At 44.5% G+C, this 14,164-nt stretch overlaps 1 protein-coding gene across 1 annotated transcript in view; it reads right to left on the bottom strand.

Annotated features, from left to right (window-relative positions):
• The window catches only part of zfhx4 (zinc finger homeobox 4), an 82,766-nt gene extending 77,591 nt beyond the window's left edge, over positions 1-5,175 (bottom strand). The window contains exon 1 of the mRNA XM_070986108.1: positions 4,778-5,175. The gene's annotated coding sequence lies outside the window, so the exon portion shown is untranslated. The remainder of the gene's footprint in view (positions 1-4,777) is intronic.
• Between the last annotated feature and the right edge of the window lie 8,989 nt (positions 5,176-14,164).

Below are 14,164 nucleotides of genomic sequence, written 5' to 3'. Positions count from 1 at the left end.
CAGCCAGAGACTTAAATGAGCTAGCTGGTTATGTGCTAGCACGGGGGGCTGGCTGGCTGGCTGGCTGGCTGGCTGGCTGGCTGGCTGGCTGGCTGGCTGGCTGGCTGGCTGCTGGCTGGTTGCCTTACACACACCCATTATTCTCTTTTCTGCCGTGGTGGTACAATGGAGTCACTTGTATCTCAGCCGATACCCACCGGCGGTACAAGCTCTCCGCCTGACAATTTGCATATGTTAATATAATTAAGTGCTAATTACACTAAAACTCGCATATTCACAAGCACCCTCCCCGGGAGCTACGGAGGGGCTTGATCTCGTTCCAAGTCTTTAACCCTCCTCCGCCTCTTGCTCAGTGTGTGTGATAGAGAGAAAGTGTGTGTTAGCGGTGGTGCCCCAGGGCTGACAAAGGAAGCCCCCCTCTCTGAGACATAATGCTGAGCTGCTGTGGACTTCTTAGCTTCTCCCCCTACAGGCCTCGCTGAGCCAGGAGACCCTGACTCTACGACTGCAGACCGTCACTCCTCTCTCTCTCTCACACACACGCACACACACACACACACTCCATAACCTCAGAGAATATCACACCTTGATCTATCTAAAACATTTAGCTGTAGCTCTTTGCATCAAAAACTACACGTTTGAACAGTTGCGTAATACATGTTGCATAAAACACTATCTGAAAAACCTAAGGAAGAAGTGTGTGAGCGAGAATCTGAAAAAGACAACTTGACCCATCAGAGTCAAATACGACTGGTGCAAAACATTGCTTTTGTGTGGATGTCTCTGGCTGGGATTGGAGCTGCAATGCTCCAGCTTTGCAACCTTAAAATGAAGGGTTTTTTTTTTTGACTTTGGAAATTCAACCATCCATCATTTGTGCGAGGAGAAGGCTGGATATGTTCAATATTGAATCTCCTCAAAGCTGGCGACCAGAATGATAGCAGTTATTCGAGCCGTAGATAAGAGACAAAAAATCTACATGATTCCCCCCAGTGAGTATGCGTGTATGGATGTGAGAGTGTGTGTAGGCCTGCCGTTTTGATAATGGAGGACAGGCGGTTGTGCTTTTCACATCGTAATGGCCGTGAATCAGGGAGGAAGCCAAGCGGTCGTGCTACAATTAGAGCTCTTTTGTGCCTCTTCCTCTGTCTCTTTCTCCCTCTCTTTTCGTGTTTTCACTCGCTGACACTCTCCCTATCAAGGGTATGTTAAAACAGTCTACTCTGCTCTGCTGCTAAAGCTGAATGGTGGGGGGGGAACTGGGGGTTGAGTTGGGGAGGGAGGGGGCGGATTCACACTGGGCTGCTGCTGCTGGACACGCACGTACACACGCACCAGATGGTACAGGAAGGAGGATTAAATAAACACACATGCACAGACACACACCTATTGGCAGACAGACGCCTCTGTGTGCACTGTCCCTTAATGAATGTCTATGGGGAGTCAAAGGGTCCAAGCTCATTTAGTTGACTCTCAATGAGATGCAGCATTATGACTATGGTAATACGCTCCTCCCTTCCCCAATAATCATACACAGGTCATTGTGTCAGAGTGATTCATTTCTATCACACACATACGCCAGATGTTATTACGCAGGAGCGTAAATCTCTCCAATCGATGTCGATGTGCTCCTATGCAAAAAAAAAAAGGGGCGAAAAAGTGGAGGAGAAAGAGAAGAGGAAAAAAAAAATATTGTTATAGCAGTCCGGCGTGTAGTAAGCTATACTGTTCACTCAAGCATGACGGCTGGTAATGCAGGTTTGGATGTAGCTCTGAGTGTGTGTGTGTGTGTCTTTGAGGCGGGGGGAGCTCCCCTTCGCTAATACCTGCTACTCGGATTACCACAGCGTCTTAAGTATTCAACCGGACTCATATTTTCCCTTTCTGCCTTTTTAGCCAAATTGGCTGTCTTTACACTGTAAAGCAGCGATATAGCCGTCCTTACTAAGGGCCTATGGGGGATCCACGAAGAAGAACATTAAAATGCAGCGATAGCCTTGTTGCAAAGCTCCTCTCTATTTCTTTCTCTCTCTCTCTCTCTTTCTGCAGCAAAGGCTTCTAAATCATCCAGCCTCCTCTATTAGACGGGAGACTTATTGAGGTAGAAACCATAAAAAATGAAGAAGGGAAATTTAATCCCTGAAATATTGATTTGCACATTAATATCAGATAGGCAGAGGGCAATCTAGCCGGGTGGAAATGACACATTGTCGACCCCTAGGAGAGGCCCGAGCCAATCTTCTAGCTGCATGTGTCTTGGGCCCAGGAGTTATAGGACAGACTCAGCCCCTGTCTCTCTCTCCCTCTCCCATCCTCTCCTCCTCCCAGTACCCTCTCATCCCTCTCTCACCCCCCCCCCATCCGTACCCTTAATGAAGGCTGCAATGCTGAAAATGCATTAGATTTTAATAATCAAGAAGCATTTCCAAGCCAACAGCTATTGTCCTCCCAGGGCTGTCTGCCCATCTCTCACACTATATGTTTTTTTTATCCCTCCCCTCTTCTGCTACGGGTAAAATGAACATTGCAAGCTGCTTAACTAACACGCAGAGACATACACACCCAGCCTTTGATAGCACTAAGACACCCCGCACTGAAAAACAAAAACAAGCGGCCCGGGTTTCTACAAACAGAAATCTTAAAAATTCTCTCATTTGCAAAACAAGAAAAATAAGACAGCGATTCTGTTATTATAGAGTGAGACAATACCATCATTAACTGATGAAATTCACTGCAATTAGACAGGAGCATCTCCTCTCATAATTTCACGTTTTTGGGATTTTTTTTATTATCAGGCCTGGGCTGTATTTGCGTAATGAAATGTAGGATTTTGTGCACCTGCAATTAAATCGTCTGACTGGACAGAAGCTCCATCCTGTCCAAAAAACCTCAGTGTTCACTGTTTAGCAATCTATAAAATTGATCTGATTTAGGTTAACATTTAATTGCCAGAAAACACAAATCTTTTTCTTAAATTTAGTTTTTAAAATTAAATGTCAGCCTACATCTTCACATATTGTAATAATAATAATACTAATAATTGTAGTAATAATAATAACATAACAATAATAATAATAATAATAATAATAATTCATTAAATTCTTATTATTAAAGCAGAGATAACGAGCCTTATTTTGCTGTGTAAGATTCTACAGAAAATCTCGTATTATGATTAAAAAATGGGATTAAAACTTGCACGCATTCACTAATCCAAACAAAAATGAAAGTATAACACGCTTGGAAAAACTGCTTTAAAAGCCTCTGTGTTCGGGGATAAATACGGTCTGGAATCCATATGAAAAAGCCAGAAAAGCCGTGTATAAATAGAGACAGTCCTGTAAAAAGGTCGCCTACCCTACCCACTGCTGGAGCGTATACAGTCTCCCCACGCACACACACTCGCACACACTCACTACACCGTTACATACCCGGGTTGGAGACTGACTGGCCCCTTGGCCCTGATGTTTTTTTTTTTCTCCCCTCCCGTGCGATCGATGTCCCCCCTGTCACTGTCGCGTCCCAATCCGAGCCAAGTCTATCTACCTACCTCAAAAAAACAGCGATCAGGGCGCAAAAATACCTGAGAAGCTCTACCTCTCCGCTGTGCCTCCTCTAAATTAACACACAACAACACTAATCGACAACTTAAAGAAGATGTTGCAACCCGCATCCCTGGGAATTAAGACAGGGGCAATTTAGATGAGGAAATTATGAACCCACCGACGCGGATGGGGACGGAAAGTGGAAATGAATCTCATGGATGGAAGGCGGAATTTTAAAATGTGGTTATACATTTATGTATATATAACAATAGAGGGTGAGTTTGGGATACATTCTGGTCTTTCAAATGCCGGTACTAAAGAAAAAAGGGGGACCCAGGAGTTGGCTGGCTCTAGAGGGACTCGCCGTGTTATCAGTAGCCCAACGATCGGTCTCTCTCCTGGGCAGCGCAGCCACCCACGCCTCGGTAAAGTGAGACTACTTAAAAAGCGCAGCAGGTAAAGATGTGTGAACCGTGAACCGGCAAATGCACGCTTTGTGGTGAGAATTGTAACAGGCAAGTGTTATTTCGACTATTTCGAACACATACACTTGTGCACACGAGAGGGGATCGTGTCGGGAGACCGATCGTGTCACTTCGGCCGCGAGTGCCTGGAAGGTGCATGAAACGCGATGTGTTAAAAACTGGCTTTGAGCGCTGCGGCGCCTCTAAATGATCGCTTCAGATGAAATATTTGATGGTTGGAGACTAAAACGAGGAGTCGGGGAGTGGGAGAAAACACCAAACCGGACCCCTCGACTAGAAACAAGCTGAGAGCGGACATGTCCGAGGGATCGGACTCCTGGAAAGGCAACACCACATCCGCACTGCAAAGCCACAAAAGCGGAGAAACGCTCGGCTCGCCTCGTTCTGTCTTACGTGGGGTGTTCAGTGAATCTGTACAGCGCACAATCTCAGTAACAATCGCGTAAACTTTGCAAAAAGGCAGGTCTGGACGTGATATCCTACTGCAATAGCACGGACACATGCGTAAGAACGCCTCCGACCCTGTCAGTCGCTCGCTTTATTGAAGCCAAAGCGCCGGAGTTGCTCTAACATCACGATATCCGCCTTTATTCTGGACTAAAAACACCCAGCACCTGTTATCCAAACAGCCCCGATGTCAAAGATCCACCAGCGAGATAGATAATCGATACCCGACCCCTAAATTTAACACACACCCCAAACTACTCAATAAAAGTTAAAGGGAGAGGTGGAAAAGAAAAAAAAACTTACTTTCTTCCCCCTCCAAAGCCGTCACCTCCGCTTCTCTCTCTGCTCTTGGGTTTAGAAAACAGTCACATCCAGCGGCTTGCGTAATTGGGACAATCAAAACGTGGAAAAACAGGGAAAATTACAATAATCCTCCAACTTTATATTGGGAAAAGGGGGTAAAACCACAAATGTCAAGCGTTTAGAGAGCTATCCCTTATTTTGGTTCCGGTGGCGGCGAAACGACGTGTCGACGGGCTGCCTCGCAGTTTCTCTTGTGGACGGGGGTCGGGAAACGGAGGAAAGGAAATGAAAATCCGATATGTCTTTATTCTGCTAATTATTATCGTTTTAGCCCTGTTTAAAAAAATGGCTGATTAAGTTGAGTGCGCATGTCTTTGTGTGTCTATTTCCCGATATGCACTCTGGGAATGGGTAGAGAGACAGAGAGAGAGAGAGGGCGAATGGGAGAGAGAGAGAGAGAGAGAGAGAGAGAGAGAGAGAGAGAGAGAGAGAGAGAGAGAGAGAGGGAGGGAGGGAGCAAAAGAGAGACGGAGAGGGAGGGAGAGAGAGGAGAGAAGTGTAATTAGTGAGTTGATCAACAGTCTCCACATTGCAAATGACGCGCACACGGAGCCCTGGCGGCCGCACAGGTCCATGCGCGCAGAAAAATCCTTTTGTATGGTTTCTCTCCAAGGGCCAAATCACATGTAGAACAATGGACAACCGCTTCCTGCACACCAAACAGCCTGGACACAGAATTACTTACAAGTACTTAGAAGTCATCTTTGTCTACAAAAACAAGTTTTGCAGATGAATATTTCTGTGCCGAAGCGCAGAATGCTACGACACACGTTTTTTTTTCTTTCTTTATTTTGGACTGAGCAAATCTAACATTACAGTGTTCTACCCGTGATGCTGATTTATATGATGATCAATCAAATCGTGACACTACAGGTGAATTAGTTTTTCAAGATGCGCAGATTTACAGTCTTTGCAGATTCCGGGAAATGTCAAAAATACTTGTGTGAGTTTCTATGAGGTTTGGAATAATTAATGCAAATGAATGAAAGAGCTGAACTTTGTGATTTTTTTTTTAAATCAATAATGTGCATAAAAACTGAAAAAAATAAACACCTGAGGGGAAGAGTCAAACCACACAGCCGTCTTGTGCCGCGCATCAAAACGGGCCTGCACATAGTGAAGAATGCATTTTTGCAGGCAACATCATTTAAGCACAAAACGGAGTCACACACATGTGAGTAATTTACGCTGCACATGGATGCACCGTCTTTGGCTTCCTATATCGTATTCTCTAATAATATTCTCTCTCTTTTTTTTTTTTCTTGGAGTGAGGAGACCGTGTCTGATCTGTTGCAAATATGGTACATATAAACATTCAGGCTTTAAAATCAAAGCCACGATGCACCACAGTAATCCACCACATGTTGGAAAGTCATCACTGCCCTTTCGGGACCGCTGAGGCCCCGTGTGGGTTCAATAGAGCCAAACTGCAAAATCCAATACTGGGTCACACAAAAATCCCCCTCTCTATTCAAAGCTCCATTCACTGGCGTTTATATTTAGTGTCCTTACTAAGTGCATCGGTCTGTTGGCCCTATATCCTCTCAATGCAAACCGTTTACTGTGTGTTTTCCCCCCGGTTTCTTAATAGTGGCTTTTGGGCAGGAGGAAGACTTTACACAGTCTCAATCGGGGAGAAAATCAAGAGATCTTGTTCGCCTTCATGGAAAAAATCGAAGCTGGGGGTGAATTGAACTGCATGAGCCGGGGCTTGGGATGTGATGATAAGGCTGCTGCTGGCAAGTGAACTACTTGGTCTACTTTGCAGCCACATTGACTGGACTGCACCCATACCAACTGGATCCTTAAGAAGCCAAGAGATCCGAGCCCGACCCGACCCGAGGCTGTTTATTCTGGGTTTAGAGAGGTCTCTGACAAAGGGGGTGGGTGGGTCGAGGTGAGGAACAGAGGCGTCACTTTTCACCCGGATCCACGGCTCCTGCTGCTGCCGCTACTGCTGCAGCTGCCTGCCTGTCCTCCAGGGGGGTTTTCTAGCCCGTCAGCCTTGGGAGGCGTCGCTCACAGACGGCTGGGAGAATCGAGTCTACCCGCTGCTGCAGCGGACGCGCAAAAAGTCCACCGGCGCCGTGCGTCGAGCTTCCCAAAGCTGCATGGAGAGGACCTATTTCTCATTTGCGACTTTGCACACCTAAACGGAGGACTTTTGTAGACATAAACCACCGTGATTTTTCTTTTTTCGCACGAGCGTCTTCTTTTCTGAGAAAGGATGTACTTATTGTCCACTTTCTAGAGATTAAATTTGTGCGCGCTGCTGACATTTTCAGCGGAGTTGTGCTCGTTATTTTATTTGTTTTGAATGAGGAAAAGGCGAAAGTAGGCTACAAAGCGGATTTAGAGATGTGATACAGGCTACCGCTTATCTTAACCTCCTGCGTTTTGTAAATCCCCCCGGTCTCCACCCTCCCTCACTCCCCGCAGACGATGCTCTTTCTCCGGAGGACCGCTTGACAATAGACCGCGTTAACTAATATTTCGTCCCATTTCCATATCAGCAGCATCCTCAATTAATTATAGATTTTTATCTGTAAACTCCGCTCTGGTGTCTCTGTGTGCCTGCATGTCTCCCTCTGTGTGTGTGTGTGTGTGTGTGTATGTGTGTGTGTGTGTAGGGGGTGTCAGTGTGAGCGTGTGCGCAAGAGTGTGCGAGTATTTGTGTGTTCTAAAGCAAATAAATTACTAAGAAATATCTGTGTGGCATCACCAGATTCATAGACCAGGATGACTGAAATTAAACTCTTTTAATTATGCTGCAATTATCAAACACTCAGAGCATTGTGTTTGTTTTATTTCCTAATGCTCCCACTTGACGTGTGACAGGTAGTATTGAACACTCAAAGTGATCTTTAGTAGATCAATAACTTTGAATCGTCCGGAGATATTACCATAAAGGCTTGACACACCGGGAGATGCCATGGGATGGGAGCATTGCTGGTCCATCAATATATTCTCTAAAGTCAAACTGAAAACCGGATTGATGTCATCTGTTAGAACTCTTTTGGAAATAATTTTGCTACCTCTGTAGCCCGTCCTGATGTGTTCTCCAAGCGGCCACCTGGTCAGTGTTTTCTGGATGTACACACAGACTTGCACCTTGTTTGTCCTATGCGTCGGCGCCCTCATGGGGTTGCATGGCTGACCCCTCCGTCTCGTCAGGACACACGCAAAAAACACGCAAAAGCCCACAGCTCTGACCCGCAGCCTGCCACAGTGACCCACTGGCCAACTCTCGTGCAGCAAACACACGCACAAACAAGCTCCATAAAGGCCCATAAAACAGACAATAAGAAGTTAAGTGCAACTCTTCCAACGCACGACGCCAATACAGGACGTCGCCACTCACTCCAGAATAATTAAGGCAAATTTAAACGCACTTGAAATCTCTCTTTCAAAATATGTGCAATTATTAAAAAAAAAAGTATTTTGACCACAAATCTGACACACAGAAATCATCTAAATGGAAAAAGTCACTTGCAAGCTGTCACCTGTGTTAAATTAAGGTGCAGAGTTGCAAAAATCAGTTCACTGCAAAGACATGAAAAAGACAAATATTTCTGTGATTTCAGCGAAATGAACCTCTGAGAAAAATAAATGTTTCTTCAACTTGTTTGCTGGCAAAAACACTCCACGGAGAAAGTGGGCAAAAAAACAATTTAGTCTTTAGCAATGAAGGAGGAAAACGTGGTAAAAGCAGTGACACAAAAAGAAGTTTTTACCTATATATGATCAACATAAACCACCTCGACGTTTTCACACTCAGCCCTAAAGCCATCCAACAACGGTCCATAAATATGCAATCGTTATAAAAACTTCAAATTTACCTCCTCTTACCTCTTTTAAATCCCCAAAAGGCATAAAGTATAATAAGCCATTGAAAGAGAAGATAAATAAAAATGTAGACTCTCGGTACCTTTGGTATAAAACATTCCGTTTTTCTTCTTTTCTGTCTTTCTCTTGCTCAGTAGCGATCCGATAATAGCATATGGAAAGTGTTTTCAAAATGCCCAGATTTGGCACATTGTCATTGAAAAGAGAGGAGCGCAGTGATGCGGTGCTACAACAGGGGAAATGAGTTGCGGATTGGACGCAGCCCGCCTCGGTGCGGACTTATCCCACTTTAATTTAATATTCCGCAATCACACACACTAGTGATGGCATATAATTCAAGGAGAAATTCAGAGGGAAGGAAATGCTTTTGTGTGTGTGTGTGTATGTGTGTGTATGTGTGTGAGTGTTTTTTTTTTTTTTTACATCACTTTATTTGATTAAGGAGAGAGGCAGCACAATATTGTGTCTTTTTCACCCCGTTTCCCTTCTTCCTTGCCTTCCCTCATCCCGACTCAGTTTTTATGTAATTTCGTATGCATGAAACAATAGATATTTATTTGTTTGTATTTGAATCGTTTATTTAAAAATCAACGACTCCGACTTCTTTGCGCATCTGTGTCACACTGGAATCATCCCTAACATAAAATCGAGACCCATAAATGCTTGTTTGTAAAACACTGAACCCAAAATCAATGTATTGGGACATTTCAATCGATTATATAAACGAAAATCCATGCGCAACATGAGACCGGTATCAGCCCACTCTTCCGCTCCCTTTTAAAGAGAGAGAGAGAGAGAGAGAGAGAGAGAGAGAGAGTGGGGGGGGGGGGGGGGGGGGGGGGGTCGGGGGGCAGAGAAGATAAAAAAGAAACAAAGAATGTCAATGCAGCCCTTTGCCTCAGTCACTTAGATCAGGGTTTCTTCAACATTTTCATGTCAAGGACCCCCAAATGGACACACCTTATGCCACGGGTCCCCATTTAATTGGATTTTGTCCCCGGGACCCCCAGTATGGGTTTTTTGTTGTTATTGATTTCGAACTGCATTGTAAACCTGCTGGAAGTGTGACACCAATGGCGATACAAGCGAAACCTTTGTTCAGACATCCGTCCTCTAATTGGAATAATTTCAGGTTAATGAAATCAGGTGAAATTAAACAAGTCTTTGTTTTAGGGGATGTGGGAGGGGGGCACGGCCTTCGCGGACCTTTTGGGGATTCTTGAACCTCACGTTTGAGACTTAGATGTCAAAGTGCTTCCAGATGCACGATGATAGTGCAAGTCCTGATGACAACAATTAGACAGGAAAATGCCCTAATCAAACGGGGCCACGCGGGATTACGTTGCATTTCAAGGGTCAAGGGGAACAGTTTCAGCACCCCCTACCCAACCCCCGCCTCCGTCGCCACGTACAATATCATATTTCAGCATCACATAACCTACCAGAGGAACAATCAAGCACTTGAGCACTTTCATCAGGTATGCAAATTCCCAGGGAAAAGCATGGACATGATAGCCGGCGCGCACTGTCAGATGAGCTATTGCATAAACTGTGCATTAATATGCAACATGATATCAAAGGGGGGTAAGAAACAGGGGAAGGAGGGCAGGTGGGGGTAAAATAAGGAGGTGCCAATCATGTAAAATTTACATGGGACCACAGCTGCTAGGGCTCTCGAGCAGGGGAAGAGGTGGGGTGGAATTAGGGGGTGGGAGGCTTGAGATTAGGAGACAGGGGAAGGAGGATGGGGTGGAGGTGCAGGGTGGTGGGTCCGTGCAGCCGCTGGTGCCACTCTGTTTATTTGATAAGAGCAATCGATGGCCCCTGACTGTAAAGTCTTTACCCAGATGCGGGCGGGGCAGGGACCGCCGTGATATTGCTCCCGAGGAAGAACAAGTGTTGTGGCAAGCAAGAAGGAGGAGCAGGCGCAGGACAGGAGGAGAAGGGTGACTTGGCAAACGTCGTCGCCCGCATTTCGGTCGCTGGCGAGAGGAAATCAACACTATAAAAGCGCGCTCGCACGCACGCACGCACGCACGCACCCTCCCCACTCCCCACGTGCATCGCTCTCGCACAACACACACCACCAAACCACTGCTGTTTCCTTTCAGCCTCACCTCGCCCTGCTGCCCTCCTCCCACTTGGCCCTTTGCTCCTCCGATCTTTTTCATTGTTGATCCCTCTTTAATAGACACGCGTCCAGTGAGTGTCCTCCATATATGGACAGAGGGATAAAAAAGCCCCCAGAGCGGCCTCCTCGTGATGCCCCAGCACACAACGCGCACCTACCCGCCTCCAGCCCCGTTCAACGCCAAATTCTATTGATTACCACTCAGATCCACACACACTTATAGACTTGTAAAGCTGCTATGGATGGGAACAATGGCACCTGTATGCTCTGTAAAGAAGAGGACGTGAATTGACAGCATCAAAAAGACTGATCGAAATAACTGGAATGACCTAAAATTTGCATATTTAGTGCGGGAATAAATGAAATCTAAATTAAATACGCTGCACTGATAAAATCTTCTAGAATACTATTAATACATATTGTAAAAAAAAAAATCCAAATTGTGGGGAATAAATAACAATAATAATTACAATAATAATAACAGTAAACAGTGAGAAAAATAAATTCTCATAAAATGCAACTTCAATTAAAGCAATAAAAATGTAATTTGAAATCTAACAGGAGGCCTGCTATTTAATGGCCTCATGAAAGTAAGACTGCTACACTGTATGTCGTCACATGTCTTATTAAAGTGCTTTCTTCATGACAACCCAGGGGCTTGAACATGTCAATTTAGTGGTCCGAGAGGTCCTCCCCAGGAGCCCCCACTCTCCCTCTCTCTTGGGGACTGTCACCCCTCCACCTTCCCAGCCCATCATCCATCCATGCTGCCCCCCCAGCCCCCCCCCCCCCCCCAGCCCCCCCTTTCTCTGACACTCAGTGGGCCATCCCAACACGGCAAATAACCCGGTCAGTACCGAGAAGTCAGTTCTATGGCAACAGATTGACACCTCGAAATCCAGGGGAAAAAGGAGAAACACAGGGCGTCTCATAGCCACTGCTGGGTGTGTTACTCACAGAGTAACGTTACCTTTGGCTTAAAAGTAATATTACTGGAGCCTTCTACTCCTCAGCAGCACCTTTATTTGTGATTAGAATATTTGAATTCATCTTAATTTGATGTTCCACTTACAGTAAAATGAGGTTATGTCATTATCTTCAATGAACTAATCACACCATTGGCATAGCAAAAAAAATACTGATTTATGGTTTTAATTATTAATTGTCATATGTAGACAAAAAAAGACATATATATTCTTTTCATCACTCATATGTGTTGCAGCACACTTCAAAGCCGAGCTACCACCCAACACTGCTGTCAGCTGTAAGCTTGTACAGTCAGTCAGTCAGTCTCCTGCCTGGACGCCATCATCTATCAAGCCAACCAAGTCAACCGGAGGAGCAATGACCAATGCGTAAATGCGCACGGATTAGCGGATGCGGCTGAGACAAATTGGCAACGCTTGGAGCGAAAGGGAGAATAAAGAAAGGAAGAGAGGGAGGGTGGGAGGGAACGAGAGAGAGGCGTCATTTTTTCTGAGGTGTGCAGTGACCCTGAAAGATGCTTGTTGGCTTCTTCACTGCATTAGAGGAGTCCTTATGAGGGCTCTTCAGCCTCCTTTCCTAGTGACCATCATTAAACCGGCTGACCGGGGTTCAAGCAGCCATTTCTGCAAGCAACCATGCCGAAGTGTCATTGAGCAAAACACAGAGTCCATTCCAGCTCCAGATACCTGTTCTGAGGGCGAGTCTGACCTCTGACCTTACTCTGTTGGGGGTGAAAGACGGAAGATATTCCCTGCGAGGATCAACATGGTTTCACGATATAATTTTATTATTACAGGAAAAAAACGAGCAGAGGTCAGTAACTATTTTAAAAGCTTGCAGAACTTCAGTTAATAAGAATAAAAGAGCCTATTTTTTTCTGTTCTTGCATATTAAAAAAATCAAATTAATTTATCTTTAATTTCCATCATTAACTGCTAATTATTTTGTGTAAAAAAAAAATTAAAATTAGTACGAAAGGAAATAAATGCAAATGTGAGAGCTTGGCACTTCCTCGCCATACATTAAATTTCACACCTGCAAATTTAGCACAAACATGATAAACAGATAAATAGATTTTAGAGAGCGAGTGAGCGAGAGAGAGAGAGAGAGAGAGAGAGAGAGAGAGAGAGAGAGAGAGAGAGAGAGGGAGAGAGAGAGAGAGAGATTACTCTGTCCTATAATGCAAAGTCAATATTGTTCTTATGGAATAAACCTCATAACTTGAACTAATTCATAATCAAATAAGCAAGCAAACAGTGGATAACAGTGAAATGGTGCAAGCAACCCCTCGACACACACACATAGACACAAAGACACACACAAACACAAACTCTGTTATGTTTTCAATTTGGGTTGAAATGTAGACATTTTCCCTTGGTTGCATAACTGCCATCCGTATCGCCCCTCCCTTCAATTAAATGCTATTTCTCCCAAACAAAATGTCAGAATCATTCCACACAGGGTAGTTCAACAGTGATTTGTTCTGAAAGCTATGTGTCTTTCTCTGAGATGGTGTGTGCATTTGTGTGTGTGTGTGTGTCTATGTCTGTTTGTGTGTCCTGACCTCAATTCTAACTGGGTTCACAAAGGGACGGAAAAAAGGTGCCTAAAAATACATTTAATTCACAATCAGCCCAACTGAGCTGAGAATGACAAATCCTTTTAGAACGCCCCACAGTGAGATGTGAGATTAGGAAACATAAACACACAAACACACACACACACACACACACACACACATACACTCATGCATGAAGTTGTGCAAACAACACACACGTATGGACACACAAAAGAGGAGCTAAAACACAATCAGCTGTGGAAATTCCAAAATGAATTTGACTGCAAAATCGTGTGCTTAAAAAAAAAAACAAAACAAAACAAAAAAAAAACTATTTTGAAGACTTGACTGGCCTGAAAAGTAAAAATACCAGACGCATTTTTACTTCACTGTGAAAGTGGGTAAATATGGACAGAATGATTCAAGGGACACTAAAGTATTCTGTCCAGTTTGTTCTGATGAATATGCAGTTTTTGTGCTCCACCAAAGGTAATACTGAATTCTTAATTTCAGACACGTAAATGAATAATGCAGGTAAACATTTTACGCATATGTCCTTATCTTGGTGCATGTGTCCTGTAGCAGCTCAGTGCAAAAATCTAATTAAATCAAAATAGCAGACACTCCTGTTTATGAAAAAATACATGGTGTAAAACAGAGACATTTTTTTCTCAATTCATTTCCAACAGCAACAGAGCTGTGCTGCAGTCGTTCATCTTTTTTTGTATTTACATCAGCGTACGGACACTATGCTCAAGTCCACTGGCTCACAGAGATTTCAAGATGGCCGCACACCTGTCATGGA

Source organism: Chaetodon trifascialis, chromosome 18 (genome assembly GCF_039877785.1).
Source record: "Chaetodon trifascialis isolate fChaTrf1 chromosome 18, fChaTrf1.hap1, whole genome shotgun sequence".
Classification (NCBI taxonomy): domain Eukaryota; kingdom Metazoa; phylum Chordata; class Actinopteri; order Chaetodontiformes; family Chaetodontidae; genus Chaetodon; species Chaetodon trifascialis.
This window is presented reverse-complemented; position numbering and strand designations above follow the sequence as displayed.